This window comes from Capra hircus, chromosome 11 (assembly GCF_001704415.2).
Source record: "Capra hircus breed San Clemente chromosome 11, ASM170441v1, whole genome shotgun sequence".
Classification (NCBI taxonomy): Eukaryota; Metazoa; Chordata; class Mammalia; order Artiodactyla; family Bovidae; genus Capra; species Capra hircus.
The window spans coordinates 23,748,366-23,768,967 of NC_030818.1; the positions used below are offsets into that span (position 1 = coordinate 23,748,366).

At 39.2% G+C, this 20,602-nt stretch overlaps 1 non-coding gene across 1 annotated transcript; it reads left to right on the plus strand.

Annotated features, from left to right (window-relative positions):
* TRNAG-UCC lies at window positions 393–465 on the plus strand. Its single transcript has one exon. It is a non-coding gene; the product is annotated as a tRNA-Gly (tRNA).

A 20,602-nucleotide genomic window follows, 5' to 3' on the forward strand; every position in this document is an offset into this window, starting at 1 on the left:
AAGCAGCAGTCTTTTGGCATATGAGCTTTTCCTCCTAAATATAGCAGATCCCAGCAAACTTATAAGCCAAGGCCCATATACCACTATAACCCACAACTCAGAAGCCTAAAGATATAGATAAGTCCATTCTCCCTAACTCTGGGGACCGAGAACTTAAGGCATCATACCAGGATGCCAAGCATCTCAGAGCTCTGTGCCTGATTTCAGCAATATCAGAGCAGATCAGCAAGCTTAGAATCTCTATTCTACAGGACACTGGAGGTCATTTTACCAGTCTAATAGACTTGCCCAAACTCTGTGATTCCCTTCCTTTGCCTTGAGAGACAGCAACCAGTTGGATACCTTTCAGCTCCCATAGAAAGGAAAATGAAAGAAGTATCTTCTCTAGGACTTCTTTGGTGGTCCAGTGGTTAGGACGCAGCACTTCCACTGCTGAGGGCCTGGGTTCAATCCCCAGTTGCTTAAATAAGATCCCATAAGCCACACTGCATGGACAGAAAAAAAAAAAAAAAGTGATTCTCTGCATGAAGAATCACTCTCTGCAAAAGGTATAACCAGCTCACCTCCAGCCTTTGTTTTACATGAACTCATGAACTCAAAGGGGCAGAGCCAGGCTGAAAGGGCCTACCTCTGATGAAGAGGCATTTCTTAGCCATCCTTGTAGGAAAGTGGATAGCCTGACAGCTGATGGGTACCCCAAAATTTAAATGTGGAGTAGAGAAACTTTGTTCCAGCTATAGGCTTTAGTTCTCAATTTCTGAAAACCCCATATATCCTCCGACTTGGGGCCTCCTAACTTCCATCTTAAGCGAGTTTTTTATCTTTAACTTCACAGACTCTGTCTCTGTCCCAGGCCTACCTCAGCCCATGAAAATGACAGATGCCACTGATCTGACTTCTTTCATACCCATCTGACCATCTGACCAAAATCTGCAGCGCCGAAAACCATGTATCAAATATCTGATAATGTCGAAGAAAGGAAAAGAAAAACTAGAGCTGTCATCATAAGGGCACATTTATAAATGTGTAAGATGTAAAATGCAAATGTGTCCAAATGTAAGATGAAACCGCTAAGCTGAAGCAATCACTCAGCTATCTCTGGATCAGCATACACAATTTTGAGAAAGTGAGAGTTGCTGGACCATCCACTTAAAGTAACCGATAATATTTATATTTACAATAGTGTGATGTCATTCTAACTTAGTATTTTATTAATACAACCTAAGAGTGATGACAAAATTTATGAGAAGATACATTCCCTGAGGACAGGAACCAAGGAACTCATTCTATTCCCCCTTCTTTCCATCTTTTGTACCTTCCTCCCCTACCCTCTTTTTATTCTGGCCACACCATGAGGCCTGAGGGAGTTCCCTGACCAGGGATTGAACCCAGGCCACAGCAGTGAAGACACTGAATCCTAACCACTAGACCACCAGGGAACTCCCCCTTGTTCCCTTTCTTATTTATCATTTCTTCGTTTCTCTCTTCTGTCCTTAGTATATGGCATAGGCCTAGCCCATCATAGGTGTTTAGTGCATGTTTGTCAAAATAAACAAAAATGCAATGTACTATTTATTTACCAGAAATAAATATGATAGAACTGGCCCCATGAACACTGAATTGTCAGCTTCCTAATGACAGTCTGGGCAGTTGCACCAAAACCTGCAGAGGCCGCATCCTGTAGCTGTCCTACCTCTGTGCACTGTTAATCTGGCTTGCTGATTGATCGGTTCTGCCACCACAATCTCTTATCAGTTCTACAGGCTGATCAGTTCTCTTATCAGTTCTCTATTGGAGAGGAAAAAAATCTGCCCCTCAGTAGCATATTTCTCCCTTTCCTTCCTTTTAATCTTTCCTCTCCCACAGCCAAAGAATTAGGCCTCTAAAATCATCTGAGCCCCTATAGTCCTCCAGTTCTGTTACTTCCTCAGATGTAATTTTCATAATCACATAACCCATTATCACACCTCTGTCCAGGGTTTCCTGCAATTCTCTCTCTCCAGTTTCCATGTACACATTATGAATTACTTACTGCTACCACAGTTGAACCTACAGTACTCCACCCATTGGGTTATTTTGTGGATTTTAGGGCTCTGTGGATTTACAAGAAAGTAGTGCTCAAGGCACAAATTAGTCAAGATGCAGAAACCTTGTAAAAATTAGATCAATAATGTTTCTAAAACTTCTACATAAAGAATGACTTACTGGTCCTTGAGGTTGAATTAGAAACTGAGATCCAATTCTGCAGAAATCAGGAAAGTAACAAACACCGGATGCATTCAATACCAGAGACGAGGCAAAAGAAGAGAAAGGATTAATTGGAACAGAAACCCAGAGACAAAAATAATTTTTTTTCCTCTATGTCTGTGTCTCCATTACTGCCCTGAAAATAGGTTCATCAGTACCATCTTTGTAGATTCTATATAGAGAGAGATGCATTAATATATGATGTTTTTCTCTTTCTGACTTACTTCACTCCGTATAATAGGCTCTAGATTCATCCACCTCATAGACTTATGGATTTATGGACCCAGGAAAGGGGGAGAGGAAGGAGAGGGTGGGACAAGCGGAGAGAGTAGCATGGAAACAAATACACGGACACATGCAAAATAAATAATAACCAATGGGAATTTGCTGCATGACTCAGGGAACTCAAACCAAGTCTCTGTAACAACCTAGAGGAGTGGGAAGGGGTGGGAGGTGAGAGGGAGGTTCAAGAGGGAGGGGACATATGTGTACCTATGACTGATTCATGTTGATGTATGGCAGAAACCAATGCAACATTATAAAGTAATTATCCTTCAATTAAAAAGAAATTTTGTAAAGAAAATCAGAAGTGATTGAAATTGCCACAGTTCTTGGCCAACTAGGGTGTGGAATAGGACTGAACAAAAAAGTATGGAACATGAACAAGAGCATGAGGCAGGAGGAGGCTTGGGAATTGAGACATGACACCTCAGTGTTCTCAAGTGAGTCATCATATACCTGCTGCTGCTGAGCTCTGCCATCTCAGCCTGACTCCCTAACACCCCACATCAATTCCCCTATTCTACATGGAGACCTTTGGTTGCCACTCTGTCCTGCTCTAATCTTTCCTGTGGCCTTAGAAAACATCTTTGTAATGCCAGACTGGGATAATTGCTGTATTTTGTCGTCATGACATTGATTGATCTCACCAGTATCTAATCAAATATGTGTGCTCTGCTAAATGTATCCTGGACCACTCATAGGACCTAAGAAAATCAAAACCCAAAAAATAAAAACAAAGTTGTATACTCAAAAGTAAAGCTCAATTTAAAAAAATAAATGAAACTGGTGCTTAGAAAAGCTGAAAACTGTTTGTACTTTGGTATTGATGTTTTCTGCACAAAGCCTTATTTTTTTTTTTGCATGGAAATGAATGATTTAATTATAAGCAACTGTCACTTGTCATTATAACAAATAGCTCCCATTGATGGTTAGCTGCAATTGTGTTTTCTTAGTTCTAATGCTTTGGGGGAAAAAAAGGAAATGGCTAGAACTCATAAAAGTAACATTTGGTTTTAAAGTTATAAAATTGTTGAGTCAAGATATTTTTAGTAAAATTAGTTCCATCACACCAAAGGTGTAAACCCAAATTCTGGCACATAAGCAGATGTATGTGGCTATGTTCCAAATAATTGAAGAAAAAAATTTTTCAAACATAAATAGCCAAGCTACTCATAACTCCCTACTTCTCTTTATTTTCATCTTGACTGAAGTTGAGTTCTGCATTGCAACTCTTGCTTACCAATTCATTTTTCTTATGGATTCCAAAAAAGTAGTGAGTTATTATAAAAATGCCTAATTCTAAAATTGGATGAAATTGACCTGAGAATGTAGGTTTCTTTCTTAATATTAATAGGGTTCTTGTACTTATTTTTTATGATGTCATGAAAAAACAGAAACCATTTACAGAGTTTACAAATCAGAAACGTAATGCATGATTTTTATCTTCAGAGAGCTTTAATCCAGTTGGAAATATCAGACAAGTACATGTGATAAAGTTATATTGTTAGACAATGACTTGCAGGTGGAGTGTGTATACATTTTACATATTCACAAAAAAAGATAGTTAAGGTTTGTAGCAATGTTGGAAGCATTCATGTAGATATAGAACTTAAACTAGACCTCATAAGTTGTAGGATTTGTCCTGCACACATGTGGCTAGGTTTATCTTGTGTTTTACCAGAAAGGAAAAAAAGGGGGGAAAAGTGGTTCCCTTGATAAGAGAAACAAACAATATAAAGACAATTTGTGTCATTATTAAACAAATCTAGGAGCCATGACAATTGGAATACATCAAGAAACTATTTTCTTTCCTGTTTAATCTGCAGTGACTTGGTTACAAAGGCTCTGTGAAATGATCTGCACAGCCTCACTCTCCAGTAGCCAAGAGATAACGGATTGGAAAGGAAGATTACCCATAAAGCCCTTAAAGAAAAGAGATCACCCCGATATGATCAAATGCAGGGATACTGTGCCAGTCAAAAAATTTCAGAAAGCTCAAAAAACAGAGTTCTAATTCCCAAGAAGTTACTTTCATTTCCTCTGCAAATCTAGTCCTTAAATGTTCTGTATACCATGATGTATAGTTATTCCAAAGAAATTCTGCCTAATTTGGCCCAGTTCTGAAAGAAAGCCCCCATGACTTCAGCCAGGTGGAAAACCAAAACAATTATAAGATTAATTCATTTACAACTGTAAAGTGGTAAGTCACTTCAGGCAAATCTGGGCAGTAACGGAAAAGAAGTAGGCAGAAGTGTTCACTCTTTCCAAAGGAGATAATTAAGTTGTTAGAATGTAATAAATTGCTTTTAGTATACATTGGGGCCTTTTTTTTAATTTTTTTATTTTCTTAATTTTAAAATCTTTAATTCTTACATGCGTTCCCAAACATGAACCCCCCTCCCACCTCCCTCCCCATAACATCTCTCTGGGTCATCCCCATTCACCAGCCCCAAGCATGCTGTATCCTGCGTCAGACATAGACTGGTAATTTGATTCTTACATAGTATACATGTTAGAATTCTCCCAAATCATCCCACCCTCTCCCTCTCCCTCAGAGTCCAAAAGTCCATTATACACATCTGTGTCTTTTTTGCTGTCTTGCATACAGGGTCGTCATTGCCATCTTTCTAAATTCCATATATATGTGTTAGTATACTGTATTGGTGTTTTTCTTTCTGGCTTACTTCACTCTGTATAATCGGCTCCAGTTTCATCCATCTCATCAGAACTGATTCAAATGAATTCTTTTTAATGGCTGAGTAATACTCCATTGTGTATATGTACCACAGCTTTCTTATCCATTCATCTGCTGATGGACATCTAGGTTGTTTCCATGTCCTGGCTATTATAAACAGTGCTGCGATGAACATTGGGGTACATGTGTCTCTTTCAATTCTGGTTTCCTCAGTGTGTATGCCCAGCAGTGGGATTGCTGGGTCATAAGGTAGTTCTATTTGCAATTTTTCAAGGAATCTCCACACTGTTCTCCATAGTGGCTGTACTAGTTTGCATTCCCACCAACAGTGTAGGAGGGTTCCCTTTTCTCCACACCCTCTCCAGCATTTATTGCTTGCAGATTTTTGGATCGCAGACATTCTGACTGGTGTGAAGTGGTACCTCATTGTGGTTTTGATTTGCATTTCTCTAATAATGAGTGATGTTGAGCATCTTTTCATGTGTTTGTTAGCCATCCGTATGTCTTCTTTGGAGAAATGTCTATTTAGTTCTTTGGCCCATTTTTTGATTGGGTCATTTATTTTTCTGGAATTGAGCTGCATAAGTTGCTTGTATATTTTTGAGATTAGTTGTTTGTCAGTTGCTTCATTTGCTATTATTTTCTCCCATTCAGAAGGCTGTCTTTTCACCTTGCTTATATTTTCCTTTGTTGTGCAGAAGCTTTTAATTTTAATTAGATCCCATTTGTTTATTTTTGCTTTTATTTCCAGAATTCTGGGAGGGGGATCATAGAGGATCCTGCTGTGATTTATGTCTGAGAGTGTTTTGCCTATGTTCTCCTCTAGGAGTTTTATAGTTTCTGGTCTTACATTTAGATCTTTAATCCATTTTGAGTTTATTTTTGTGTGCGGTGTTAGAAAGTGATCTAGTTTCATTCTTTTACAAGTGGTTAACCAGTTTTCCCAGCACCACTTGTTAAAGAGATTGTCTTTAATCCATTGTATATTCTTGCCTCCTTTGTCAAAGATAAGGTGTCCATATGTGTGTGGATTTATCTCTGGGCTTTCTATTTTGTTCCATTGATCTATATGTCTGTCTTTGTGCCAGTACCATACTGTTTTGATGACTGTGGCTTTGTAGTAGAGCCTGAAGTCAGGCAAGTTGATTCCTCCAGTTCCATTCTTCTTTCTCAAGATTGCTTTGGCAATTCGAGGTTTTTTGTATTTCCATACAAATCTTGAAGTTATTTGTTCTAGTTCTGTGAAAAATGTGGCTGGTAGCTTGATAGGGATTGCATTGAATTTGTAGTTTGCTTTGGGTAGTATACTCATTTTCACTATATTGATTCTTCCAATCCATGAACATGGTATATTTCTCCATTTATTAGTGTCCTCTTTGATTTCTTTCATCAGTGTTTTATAGTTTTCTATATATAGGTCTTTAGTTTCTTTAGGTAGATATATTCCTAAGTATTTTATTCTTTTCGTTGCAATGGTGAATGGAATTGTTTCCTTAATTTCTTTTTCTACTTTCTCATTATTAGTGTATAGGAATGCAAGGGCTTTCTGTGTGTTGATTTTATATCCTGCAACTTTACTATATTCATTGATGAGCTCTAGTAATTTTCTGGTGGAGTCTTTAGGGTTTTCCATGTAGAGGATCATGTCATCTGCAAACAGTGAGAGTTTTACTTCTTCTTTTCCAATTTAGATTCCTTTTATTTCTTTTTCTGCTCTGATTGCTGTGGCCAAAACTTCCAGAACCATGTTGAATAGTAGCGGTGAAAGTGGACACCCTTGTCTTGTTCCTGACTTTAGGGGAAATGCTTTCAATTTTTCACCATTGAGGATAATGTTTGCTGTGGGTTTGTCATATATAGCTTTTATTATGTTGAGGTATGTTCCTTCTATTCCTGCTTTCTGGAGAGTTTTTATCATAAATGGATGTTGAATTTTATCAAAGGCTTTCTCTGCATCTATTGAGATAATCATATGGTTTTTATTTTTCAATCTGTTAATGTGGTGAATTACATTGATTGATTTGCAGATATTGAAGAATCCTTGCATCCCTGGGCTAAAGCCCACTTGGTCATGGTGTACGATCTTTTTAATGTGTTGTTGGATTCTGATTGCTAGAATTTTGTTGAGGATTTTTGCATTTATGTTCATCAGTGATATTGGCCTGTAGTTTTCTTTTTTTGTGACATCTTTGTCAGGTTTTGGTATTAGGGTGATGGCGGCCTCATAGAATGAGTTTGGAAGTTTACCTTCCTCTGCAATTTTCTGGAAGAGTTTAAGTAGGATAGGTGTTAGCTCTTCTCGAAATTTTTGGTACAATTCAGCTGTGAAGCCATCTGGACCTGGGCTTTTGTTTGCTGGAAGATTTCTGATTATAGTTTCAATTTCCGTGCTTGTGATGGGTCTGTTAAGATTTTCTATTTCTTCCTGGTTCAGTTTTGGAAAATTGTACTTTTCTAAGAATTTGTCCATTTCTTCCACGTTGTCCATTTTATTGGCATACAACTGCTGATAGTAGTCTCTTATGATCCTTTGTATTTCTGTGTTGTCTGTTGTGATCTCTCCATTTTCATTTCTAATTTTATTGATTTGATTTTTCTCTCTTTGCTTCTTGATGAGTCTGGCTAATGGTTTGTCCATTTTATTTATCCTTTCAAAGAACCAGCTTTTGGCTTTGTTGATTTTTGCTATGGTCTCTTTTGTTTCTTTTGCATTTATTTCTGCCCTAATTTTTAAGATTTCTTTCCTTCTACTAACTCTGGGGTTCTCCAATTCTTCCTTTTCTAGTTGCTTTAGGTGTAGAGTTAGGTTATTTATTTGACTTTTTTCTTGTTTCTTGAGGTATGCCTGTATTGCTATGAACTTTCCTCTTAGCACTGCTTTTATAGTGTCCCACAGGTTTTGGGTTGTTGTGTTTTCATTTTCATTCGTTTCTATGTATATTTTGATTTCTTTTTTGATTTCTTCTGTGATTTGTTGGTTATTCAGAAGTGTGTTGTTCAACCTCCATATGTTGGAATTTTTAATAGTTTTTCTCCTGTAATTGAGATCTAATCTTAATGCATTATGGTCAGAAAAGATGCTTGGAATGATTTCGATTTTTTTGAATTTATCAAGTTTAGATTTATGGCCCAGGATGTGATCTATCCTGGAGAAGGTTCCATGAGCACTTGAAAAAAAGGTGAAATTTATTGTTTTGGGGTGAAATGTCCTACAGATATCAATTAGGTCTAACTGTTCTAATGTATCATTTAAAGTTTGCGTTTCTTTGTTGATTTTCTGTTTAGTTGATCTGTCCATAGGTGTGAGTGGGGTATTAAAGTCTCCCACTATTATTGTGTTATTGTTGATTTCCCCTTTCATACTTGTTAGCATTTGTCTTACATATTGTGGTGCTCCTATATTGGGTGCATATATCTTTATAATTGTTATATCTTCTTCTTGGATTGATCCTTTGATCATTATGTAGTGGCCTTCTTTGTCTCTTTTCACAGCCTTTGTTTTAAAGTCTATTTTATTGGATATGAGTATTGCCACTCCTGCTTTCTTTTGGTCTCTATTTGCTTGGTATATCTTTTTCCAGCCCTTCACTTTCAGTCTGTATGTGTCCCTTGTTTTGAGGTGGGTCTCTTGTAAGCAGCACATAGAGGGGTCTTATTTTTGTATCCATTCGGCCAGTCTTTGTCTTTTGGTTGGGGCGTTCAACCCATTTACGTTTAAGGTAATTATTGGTAAGTATGATCCCGTTACCATTTACTTTATTGTTTTGTGTTTGGGTTTATACACCCTTTTCGTGTTTCCTGTCTAGAGAATATCCTTTAGCATTTGTTGGAAAAGCTGGTTTGGTGGTGCTGAATTCTCTCAGCTTTTGCTTGTCTGTAAAGCTTTTGATTTCTCCTTCGTATTTGAATGAGATCCTTGCTGGGTACAGTAATCTGGGCTGTAGGTTATTGTCTTTCATCACTTTGAGTATGTCTTGACATTCCCTCCTGGCCTGAAGAGTTTCTATTGAAAGATCAGCTGTTATCCTTATGGGAATCCCCTTGTGTGTTATTTGTTGTTTTTCCCTTGCTGCTTTTAATATTTGTTCTTTGTGTTTGATCTTTGTTAATTTGGTTAATATGTGTCTGGGGTGTTTTGCCTTTGGTTTATCCTATTTGGAACTCTGTGTTTCTTGGACTTGGGGGATTATTTCCTTCCCCATTTTAGGGAAGTTTTCAACTATTATCTCCTCAAGGATTTTCTCATGATCTTTCTTTCTGTCTTCTTCTTCTGGGACTCCTATAATTCGAATGTTGGAGCATTTCATATTGTCCTGGAGGTCTCTGAGATTGTCCTCATTTCTTTTAATTCGTTTTTCTTGTTTCCTCTTTGATTCATTTATTTCTACCATTCTATCTTCTATTTCACTAATCCTATCTTCTGCCTCCGTTATTCTACTATTTGTTGCCTCCAGAGTGTTTCTGATCTCATTTATTGCGTTATTCATTATATTTTGACTCTTTTTTATTTCTTCTAGGTCCTTGTTAAACCTTTCTTGCATCTTCTCAATCCTTGTCTCTAGGCTATTTATCTGTGATTCCATTTTGATTTCAAGATTTTGGATCATTTTCACTATCAATATTCGGAATTCCTTCTCAGGTAGATTCCCTACTTCTTCCTCTTTGGTTTGGTTTGGTGGGCAACTCTCCTGTTCCTTTACCTGCTGAGTATTCCTCTGTCTCTTCATCTTGGTTATATTGCTGTGTTTGGGGTGGCCTTTTTATATTCTGGTAATTTGTGGAATTCTCTTTATTCTGGAGCTTCCTCACTGTGGGTGGGGTTCTATCAGTGGCTTGTCAAGGTTTCCTGGTTAGGGAGGCTTGTGTTGGAGTTCTGGTGGGTGGAGCTGGGTTTCTTCTCTCTGGAGTGCAGTGGAGTGACCAGTAATGGGTTATGAGACATCAAAGGTTTTGGAATAATTTTGAGCTGCCTGTATATTGAAGCTCAGGGGAGTGTTCCTGTGTTGCTGGAGAATTTGAGTGGTATGTCTTGTTTTGGAACTTGTTGGCTCTTGGGTGGAGCTTGGTTTCAGTGTAGGTATGGAGGCATTTGATGAGCTCCTATTGCTTAATGTTCCCTGAATTCAAGAGTTCTCTAATGTTTTCAGGCTTTGGATTTAAGCCTCCTGCTTCTGGTTTTCAGTTTTATTTTTACAGTAGCCTCTAGACTTCTCCATCTATACAGCACCGATGATAAAACATCTAGGTTAAAGATGAAAAGTTTCTCCACATTGAGGGACACTCAGAGAGGTTCACTGAGTTACAAGGAGAAGAGAAGATGGAGGGGGTAGTTAGAGGTAACTGGAATGAGATGCGGTGAGATCAAAAGAGGAGAGAGCAAGCTAGCCAGTAGTCACTTCCTTATGTGTGCTCTATAGTCTGGACCGCTCAGAGGTATTTACGGAGTTATAAGGGGAAGAGGAGAGGGAGGAAGTAGACAGAGGTGGCCAGGAGGATAAGGGAGAGGAATGAGAAAGAGAGAGACAAATCCTGCCAGTAACCAGTTCCTTAGGTGTTCTCCACCGTCTGGAACACACAGAGATTCACAGAGTTGGATAGAGAAGAGATGGGGGAGAAAAGAGACAGAGGCCACCTGGTGGAGAAAAAGGAGAGTCCAGAGGAGGAGAGAGTGGTCAAGCCGGTAATCTCGCTCTCAGGTAAACTTGGGTAGTGAAGTTTGGGTTTTTAAATGTACAAAATTGACAACAAAAACCTAAGAGCACAGATTAAAAATCTAGAGTAGAGGTTGGATTTTCAAAAATACAATATTAAAGAAAAGAAGCAGAAGGGAAAAGGAAGAAAGAAAAAAAAAAAAAAAAACAAGAATTATTAAAAAAAAAAAAAAACCACCAACAACCATCCAAAGACTATATATGGTGTTTGCCTTAAAAAAATAAAAAACAAAGTCTTTTTTTCTAAATAGTAATAGTAGGTTATAGAAATAAAAATTAGAGGAGAAATAGAAGACTTAACAATTTAAAAAAGTTAGAAAAAAAGAAAAAAGATGAAAAAACAAAACAACAAAAAACAAACAAACAAACAAAAAGGAATGATTTTTAAAATAGTAAAAATATTCTGGCCCTTCTCTGATGTTATGGGCCATGTGGGATCACTTCTAAGGTGGTTCCCTCTGTTTAACTTCTTCTGTTTGCTGGTTTTTTAGGCTCACTAGTTCAGTCGCGCTGTGGGGAGGGGGGATGCTGCAAACAAACAGCACTGTCGTGTGCACACCGCATCTCAGCCCCACTTGACCTGTCCCTTCTCGTGGCGCACAAACCGCTCCGGCTCTACAATGCTCAGCCGGGAACCGTCTGGGGCCGGCCCTAGGCTGCGTGCACTTCCCCGGTCCAAGCCGCTCAGGTTCAGTGCTCAGGCAGCCCTCAGAGGCACAGATTCGGCTGGGACTGCGCTTTGTGCCCTTCCTAGGTCCGAGTAGCTCAGGAGTTTGGCGAGCGCGGTCCCCGCGACCTGTCACCTTTTCTGCTGCTGCTGCTCAGCTTTCTGGGTGGACTGCTGGCACCCCCCGTGAGGCAGATGGTGACTGTCCAGCACCCCCAGAAGTCTTAGCAAAGAAGCCTGCCTGCAGTTAGGTAAGTAAAGTCTCTCCAGGTCTGCAATTGCCCCTTTCCAGTCCTTACGGCTCTGGCTGCCTGTCCCCGGCGGGGGATGGTCTGCAGCCGGCTTTTCCCGTTCCATCCTTTGTTCTGTGCTCGGTCCTGGCAGTGTCTTATGTTCGAGCTTTTCGTGCGGTAGCTATCCCACAGTCTGGTTTGCTAGCCCAAGTTAGATCGTTCTGGTTGCGCGTGGGGCGTTCCTGCCCGATTCTTACAAAGCTCTGCAGCCCGCGCCTCCCGCGCGTCCCTGCCCTGCCCCCACTTCCCAAAGGTGGATGCAGGCGTCTGTGCTGCTTTTCCGCTGGGGGAGTTACTGTTGGGCTTGTAATCTGTTGGTTTTAATTATTTATTTATTTTTCCTTCCTGTTATGTTGCCCTCTGTGTTTCCAAGGCTCACTACAGACTTGGCACGGAGAGTGTTTCCTGGTGTTTGGAAACCTCTCTTCTTAAAATTCCCTTCCCGGGACGGGCTTCCCTTCCCGGGACGGAGCTCCCTCCCCACCTCCTTTGTCTCCTTTTTCGTCTTTTATATTTTTTCCTACCTGTTTCTGAAGACAATGGTCTGCTTTTCTGGTTGCCTGATGTCCTCTGCCAGCCTACAGAAGTTGTTTTGTGGAGTTTGCTTGGCATTGAAATGTTCTTTTGAGGAATTTGTGAGGGAGAAAGTGGTCTTCCCGTCCTATTCCTCCGCCATCTTTACAGTTCCCTATACATTGGGGCCTTATTATTTTTTAATTTCATAGAAAGAGTATTTCTATTCTGTACTTGATCCTATTATAAGTGCCTACACCAGAGCGCCCAGTCAAATCTTTATTCTCATATGCACAGAATGAAGAGAAGAAAACACAATCTGTCTTAGTTCCTAATCAATGTAAGGATGGTCTGTATGCTATGCTGTGCTTAGTCGCTCAGTTGTGTCCAACTGTTTGTGACCCCATGGACTATAGACCAACCAGGCTCCTCTGTTCATGCAATTCTCCAGGTAAGAATACTGGAGTGGGTTGCCATGCCCTCCTCCAGGGGATCTTTGCAACCCAGGGATCAAACCCAGGTCTCCCACATTTTAGGTGGATTCTTTACCAGCTATGCCACCAGGGAAACCCAAGAATACTGGAGTGGGTAGCCTATCCCTTCTCCAGGGGATCTTTCTGACCCAGGAATGGAACCGCGGTCTCCTGCCTTGCAGGAGGATTCTTTACCAGCTGAGCGACCAGGGAAGCCCAAGGATGGTCTAACCAAGAACAAAACCATTGGGAAACCTTTTTAAAAAAACAGCCTCAACACTTCTAAGAATTGCACATTAAGGCAATTCTTTGCAATTCTTTAGACAAATTTGACCTACCCAAAAGAGTGAAGATGGGAGAGACAGACAAGTAAGAGAAGTTTAGGATAAAAGATGTAAAGGAAAGGAAAGGAGACCTTCTGTCTAATTAAAAACACCTATGCCCCCGCCTCATCCTACTCACCTCCTCTGGGCTGCATCCCATCAAATTCCTCCTCTCCCTCCCTTTCATTGGCCCTTTCCAATCAACATACAAATGGTAGCAAACAACTCTAAGCATTCATCTGCTTAATAAACTTGTTTACTGAAATAGGATATAGAGAAAAGTGCACAAATCATAAAAGGAATTTTCAGAGTGAATGCACTTGTGTAAACACCATCAAGATCAATAAGTAGAAGGTTACCAACACCCTAGAAACCTTCATTTTTGCCCCACCAGGGATTCCCTCTCCCAAAGATAACCACTATGCTGACCCCTAACACAATTGGTTAATTTTGCCTATTTTACAATTCTCTCTAAAGTGAATTAATCCATATATTCTCTCTTGTATCTGGTTTCTTGGATCAATATTGTGTTATGAAAAATATCCATGTTGTTGCATGCATGTAGCTTTGCCCATTAATTCTCATTGCTGTATAGTATCCTCAGTTCAGTTGCTCAGCCATGTCCGACTCTGTGACCCCATGGGCTGCAGCATGCCAGGCCTCCTTGTCCATCACCAACTCCCAGAGTTTACTCAGACTCATATCCACTGAGTTGGTGATGCCATCCAACCATCTCATCCTCTGTCGTCCCCTTCTCCTGCCTTCAATCTTTCCCAGCATCAGGGTCTTTTCAAATGAGTCAGTATAGTATCCTACTATAGGAATAATCTACAATGTATTCCATACGTGACAGATTTATTTCTAGTAGGAACTGTAAAATAGGGCTACCAGGAATACTCTTGGCTGACATATACATCCATTTGGGGGGATAGAGACCTGAGAGTAGCATTTCTATATAACAGTGTGCACACATTCAGGTTTAGTGGATACTGTCAGTTTTCCAAAGTAAATGGATTTAGTTACTCTCCCACTAGCAATATACGAGAGATCCAGTTGTTCCACGTTCTCTCCAAAACTTGGTATTTTCAACTTTGTATGTAATGGTGGTTATTCTTGCACAGGTGTAGAGATATCTAATTACAGTTTTAATTTACATTTGCCTGACAAGTAATGAGATTGACCAACTTTTCCCAGGCTAATTGATCATTCCGATACGAAGGATCTGTTCAAATATTTTGTCCATGATTCTCTCTGGGGTGCCTGCTTCCTATTTCTCTTTACATACCCATTTCTCTTTATATTTCTCCCAATGTCCCTCTCTCTCCATCCCTTTCATATATATACACATATATGCATGTATATATAACAGTTATATTTTATATATAAATTCATATATAATTTATAATACATAATATATACATACATAGTATATATTATTACATTTAGTTCAGTTCAGTCACTTAGTCATGTCTGACTCTTTGTAACCCCATGGACTGCAGCACGCCAGGCCTCCCTGTCCATCACCAACTCCCGGAGTTTACTCAAACTCATGTCTATTAAGTCGGTGATGCCATCCAACCGTCTCATCCTCGGTCATCCCCTTCTCCTACCTTCGATCTTTCCCAACATCAGGGTCTTTTCAAATGAGTCAGTTCTTCGAATCAGGTGGCCAAAGTGTTGGAGTTTCAGCTTCAGCATCAGTCCTTCTAAAGAATATTCAGGACTGATTTCCTTTAGGACGGATTGGTTGGATCTCCTCGCTGTACAAGAGACTCTCAGGAGTCTTCTTCAACACCACAGTTCAAAAGCATCAATTCTTTGGCGCCCAGCTTTCTTTATAGTTCAACTCTCACATCCATACATGATTACTGGTAAAACCATAGCTTTGACTAGGTGGACCTTTGTCAGCAAAGTAATGTCTCTGCTTTTTAATATGCTCTCTAGGTTGGTCATAACTTTTCTTCCAAGGAGCAAGCGTCTTTTAATTTCATGTCTACAGTCACAATCTGCAGTAATTTTGGAGCCAAAAAAAATAAAGTCTGTCACTATTTCCATTGTTTTCCCATCTATTTGTCATGAAGTGATGGGACCAGATGCCATGATCTTAGTTTTCTGAATTATATTATACCTACATAAAAGATCTTCCATACTGTAACTTTTCTTTAAATACTCTAAATAGTGTCCTTTGAGAAAGAGAAGTGTTTCATTTTAATGGAGTCCAAGTTATAATTTTCCTTCATGTTTAGTGATTTTATGTTCTATTTAAGACCTTTTTTACATACTGTAGTGTCAAAAAAATATTGCCCTGTTTTATTCTAGAAATGTTGGTTTCATTTAAATGGCTTAAATCTCCCTCTGGCTGTAACTCCTACTCCTTCCCTTCACAGTCAACTTCACAAAATACTTGTCTATATTTCCCACCTTCTTGTCTTTAAAAATAAGCTGACTCTTGATTGTCCCTCCCCACCCCACTACTGCAATAAAAGTATTTTCTCAGGGCTAATCCATATCTCCCTAGTTTCCAAACAGGAATTTTTCCATTAAACTTTCTCCTTAAAAATTTCAGAATTCCATTTCATCTATATTCTACAACTTACTCCAGCTCATTCCTTCTCAGTCTTCTTCATGGGCTCCTTCTCCTCTAATGATTTAAACATACAAATTCAACATGCACAAAGCTGTACTATATACTAGACACCATACTTCTTATATGGTGCTGAGCAAAAACACATAGTCCCTGATTTCATGGAGATTAGTATCTGGAGGGAGACACAAACATTAATCAAATAATTACCATGGTGAATATTTAATTGCAATCCAGGATCAGAGTTTTCACAGCTCAGGAAACTGTGGCTTGTGAGCTAAATATTGCCACTGACGATATTTATAAATAAAATTTTATTGAAATACAGTTATGTCTCTTCATTTACATATGGTGTATGGTTGCTTTCAAAGAACAGCAACAGAGCTGAGTAGCTGTGATGGTGACCACATGGGTTATAAAGCTTAAAATAGGTCTTTAGAAAAGTGGACTTCCCCAGTGGCTCAGTGGGTAAAGAATCTGCCTGCAATGCAGGAGCTGCAGAAGATGTAGATTCAATCCCTGGATTGGGAAGATCCCCTGGACAAGGACATGGCAAACCACTCCAGTATTCCTGCCTAAAAAATCTCATGGACAGAAAAGCATGGTAGTTTACAGTCCAAAGGGTTGCAAAGAGTTGGACAAAGCTGAACACAAGCACCTACCTTACAGAAAAACATTTACCACTCCTGGTCTAAAATAAGAAAAGTGAAAGTGTTAGTAGCTCAGTCGTGTCTGACTCTCTGCAACCCCATGGACTATAACCTGGCAGGCTCCTCAAGAATACTGGAGTGAGTAGTCATTCCCTTCTCCAGGGGATTTTCCCAACCCAGGGATCAAACCCAAGTCTCCTGCATTGCAGGCAGATTCTTTACCATTTGAGCTACCAGGAAAGCCTGCATATAAATAACCCCAACTGGACATATGCTGGTCAGGAGAGGCCTTCTTTCCTGGGGCTCTGGCTCTCGGGTCTCTGGAATAGAGGTACTTACTAGGCAAAGAGAGAAAGATAAAGCTCTAAATGGAGAAATAGCATATGGGAAGACCCCATATGGAAAGGAATGTGGCACATTACAAGGACATGAGAGAAAAATGAGGCTGGTGAGACAGCTGGGGACAAGATCATGCAGCATCTCCTAACTCTCATTAACAATGTTTTCTATTTTTTTTCTAATGGAACTTAAGTACTTTTTAAGTACAGCAGGGTAGGGAGGTTTTCGTCATGACTGTTCTTCTCCATCTCTAATCTCCTCTGGATTCTTTGGTGTTGGTTTTATTTTCAGGCTATTCAAGGTAGCCCCCAACAGCTCCTAGTTAACAGCTTCCAGATTCAAGTTCAGAAGAAAAGAGAAATTTCCTTCCCTCACCAGATTAAGTAGGGTTTCCCTAATGTCTCAGCAGTAAAGAATCTGCCTGTAATGTAGGAGACCTGGGTTCAATCCCTGGGTCAGGAAGATCCCCTGGAGAAAGGCAAGCAACGATTCTCCAGTATTCTTGCCTGGAGAATGCCATGGACAGAGGAGCCTGGCGGGCTACAGTCCACAGGGCCGCAAAGAGTCAGACACGACTGAAGTGACTGAGCACGCATGCACACAACAGCTCAAATGCATCCTGTTTCTTACCGTTAATAGCCTATTTTCAGTCACATGCCCACCAATGAACCAGCTACTGAGGCCAGAGGAATGGAATATGCCAACTGACTGATGCCTATGTAAACAGCGACCCACAGCTGATCACACTATCAGCGTCAATTGATAAAAGCTAGATAGAGGTAGTAACCCAAAAGAAACATGGGGTATTCTTTGAAAGGGTAAGATGAATGGATGCTGGATGGCAAAACCAAAATACTTTCAACACAAGACAAATAGGGGGTCGTTTCCCTTCTCCCCGTGTGTGCTAAGAATATTGTAGTCATACCTCTGCTTTCAACTACCACCTTTATAATCATCCATTTGTAAATATTTGTCTGTTTGTAGCCCTAAATGCTTTCCTGGTCTCCAAATCCTTTAATCCAACTATTTATTTCACAATTCCACTTGGATATGCTACAGCTTTAGTTTAATGAGAAAAACCAATTAATTACCTACCTGTCAGACCTACTCTTCCTTCTGTATTCTTTGTCTTGCCCAGATCAGAATCTAAAGAATTATTCTACACTCCTTCTTGAATCTTATCAAATTGTCTAATCAATCACCAATCACCACTCTCTATTTAAAATTCTTCAAATGATGTTTGCCACCTTCAGAATAAAATTCAACTATCCTATGAAGATATTCAAGATGCTTCCCAAGGTCCCTGCTCCTCCTGAAGAAATATATACTCCTCTCCTCAAAAGTCTTTCTTTCCTCTGTCCTTCTGCCCATAATTTTTCCCCTTTCTAAGATGCCAGTTCTTCCTTCTTCACATGGTAAACTCTTGTTGCTTATTCTAGAATAAGCTTAAGTCTCATTTTCCTTGGGAAACATAACCAGAATCATTATAAGGCTAGTCCTCTTCCTCTGCGCCCTCATAATACCCACATGACACCTCTCTGTCTCAAAATCCATCCTGCTGCCATAGTTTATTCCTCAGGCTATTCAAGGTAGACCCCAACAGCTCCTAGTTAACATCGTTCAGATTCAGATCCAGAGGAAAGAGAAATTTCCTCCCCATAACAGCTCTCAGAGTCTGCCATCTCTCTGAAGGGTAAGGATGTATCTTATCTTACTATTATCAGCATGACCTAGTAAGTACCTGGCACATAATAAACACTCATTGAAGAATTCTACTCTGGTCAACTAGGGAAATAAATTACACTTTTTGAAGAAAATTTCATTGATGGAAATAAAAAACAATATGAAACTGTATGGGACTGAAAGGGCAAGTAAATCAAAGTAAATAGTTCATTAGCATTTTTAAAAATCCTTTTTTGACCTTCTCTGCTCACTTCTTTTTTAGCATATGGTGTCCATTCCCAGAGAAGATGTTTAATAAAAGATTTCAACCATAAAATAAATCACAGAGAACAACTTTATGCTAAAGGAGTGTCTACTCTTGTCTCCATAAAATGCCTCATTTAGACAGGGCACCCCAAATGAACCCATTATTTAGTAATTAGTGATCAAAATCTTTAGGAAGATATAAGATGGTAAAATTTATGATAAGCACACTAACATTTACTGTTGCTAATAATGTAAGTAAATAACAGAAAGCAGCTTATAGAAGTATCTCCAGGTTTAAGGAAATTTCAGTGGGTTCATGGAATTCCTTTTTTGGTCTCAGGACTTTTAGAAGCTAATTTCTGCCCATAACAAACACTCTCTCCTTGTATTTTTTCTATTTATTTTTCTTACACAATTTAAATACAATTTCCTTTAACATATCATCTTACTTTTTTCAAGCATTATATTCCCTTATACAGTTATATTTCTAATATGTACTAGACATCCTTCCCCCTGCAAACACAATGGAGAACAAAATCAACACAAGTTTTGCTCTTATAATGCTTATAGTCTAAGGAGGAAACAAAATCATTAAACAAATAATCACACATACACACACACACACACATACAGAGAGACTGAAAAACAGAATACTTACTGTAACATGTTTGGGAAAAAAATACAGATATTTATAGCAAGCATTTGAGTTACTAAGGGATGTAAGTGAAGGCTTCCTTGAAGAAAAGATACTGGGCTTGGGATCTGAAAATGAAGGCATTTAATTAGCTAAAGGGAAATAAAGCTGGGAGAAAGCAGAGAAATTTTCAAGCAGGAAAATATCATGTACAAAGGCTTTGAGACAAGGAGCAGGGTATATTCAAAGGACAAAATAAAAACAAAATTAATCCCAAATTCCCACTAAGTACAATTTTTCAAAGATGGAAAGCAATAGGATTTAGAGGAGATACTGAATTGGAAATATACAAATATGAACTGAATCCTAGTTCTTCCTTTCAATTTATTGTATGACTCATAAAAAGAACAGTCTTTATGTACTTGCCTTTCCAAATGTGTAAAGTGGACTAGACTACAGTTTTCACCATAACCCTGAGAGTATACTGTAATTCAGATTTAGCGGGAAATCACCCTGGGCCAATGTCAAGTATTATTATTGATGATATTTTGTCCTATTGGATTTTTAACTAAAAGTAGCTTTCCAGAATGTTAGCTTTCATATAACTTTCCTCATACCAGCAATGCTGCTGCTGCTGCTGCTAAGTCGCTTCAGTTGTATCTGACTCTGTGCGACCCCATAGACGGCAGCCCACCAGGCTCCCCCGTCACTGGGATTCTCTAGGCAAGAACACTGGAGTGGGTTGCCATTTCCTTCTCCAATGCATGAAAGTGAAAAGTGAAAGTGAAGTCGCTCAGTCGTGTCCGACTCTTAGCAACCCTGTGGACTGCAGCCTACCAGGCTCCTCCGTCCATGGGATTTTCCAGGCAAGAGTACTGGAGCCAGGTGCCATTGCCTTAGCAATAAAGATTCATAAATCGATGTGAAAGGTCTAAGGGATCTTTTTACAGACAGTAAATGTTTTCTTACTTATATTTTAAATGGCCAGTTGCTAACCAGGTGACATGAATAATCAACTGTAGAACATAAACATGAGTCATGAAAAACTTAATCTGTTTGTTAATGATTGAATTGTAATATGCTGAGAAACAAGGCAGATTTAAGATTTTTCAGATTTTGTCCTGGATAGAAACAGAAAATCTATTTATTTAAGTGAAATATAAACATAGAAAATAAGCTCTGGGAGGGGAAATATATTGAGTCTACTTTAAAGCAAGTTTAACTGGAAACCAATGGAGATCCAAATAGAGTCTTCCGGTATA